An 802-nucleotide genomic window follows, 5' to 3' on the forward strand; every position below is an offset into this window, starting at 1 on the left:
CTTTGAGTCAAGGCAGTCCGAACCCCGCGTTGACTGATCTAGACAAAGAAATACTGCCTGATTTATAGACGGCTTCTCCTCCTTCGTCCCTCCTTTCGAAGGTTTTCCCTCTACTCCTGAGCTCCCCTTCCTGTTTGTCCGATCTTTGAACTTATGACACAATTGTCTTCACTTTTTCATAACCCTAGTTTTTTTACACGCTTAAAACTAAACTCTAAATTATGCAGTTTTTTAAATTGTCAAACCGTGTATTTTAATTAATGCATACAATGTTTCACATGTGTTAGWCACATGTTTCATTTAGGTTAACATACATGTGGCACTCAGGAATATTTAACCATTTAAAGTCACCCCCCCCCCACCTCAACATTTGTTTTAAATTTTATTACCTGTGTTTTGATTGTTAATGTTGTGTGACACTGACTCACACTTAAAGTAAATACAGGTGCAATACCAATTTGTGCCAGTAGATGGCAGTAGTGGTGCATGAGAGAGAGAGAGAGAGAGAGAGAGAGAGAGAGAGAGAGAGAGAGAGAGAGAGAGAGAGAGAGAGTAGAGCAGGGGTGCCCAAACATTTCCCCTGAGAGGGCCAAAATTAAAATCAATCTTAGTGCCCCAGGCCAAATGCAGTAATATAATACATGAATGCAAATACTTCTTAAGTAAAGTTGTTTTATTTTTATGAATAAGCTAACAGCCAGTGCAGTTGCCCACATTTTTTTTCAGCCCATATGAACATGGAGAAAATTCAAAATATGCTCAGGCTGCAAAGTCTCATGGGACTTTTCATAAATTACAATTT

This window comes from Austrofundulus limnaeus, unplaced genomic scaffold (assembly GCF_001266775.1).
Source record: "Austrofundulus limnaeus strain Quisiro unplaced genomic scaffold, Austrofundulus_limnaeus-1.0 Scaffold114, whole genome shotgun sequence".
In the NCBI taxonomy this organism is placed as follows: Eukaryota; Metazoa; Chordata; class Actinopteri; order Cyprinodontiformes; family Rivulidae; genus Austrofundulus; species Austrofundulus limnaeus.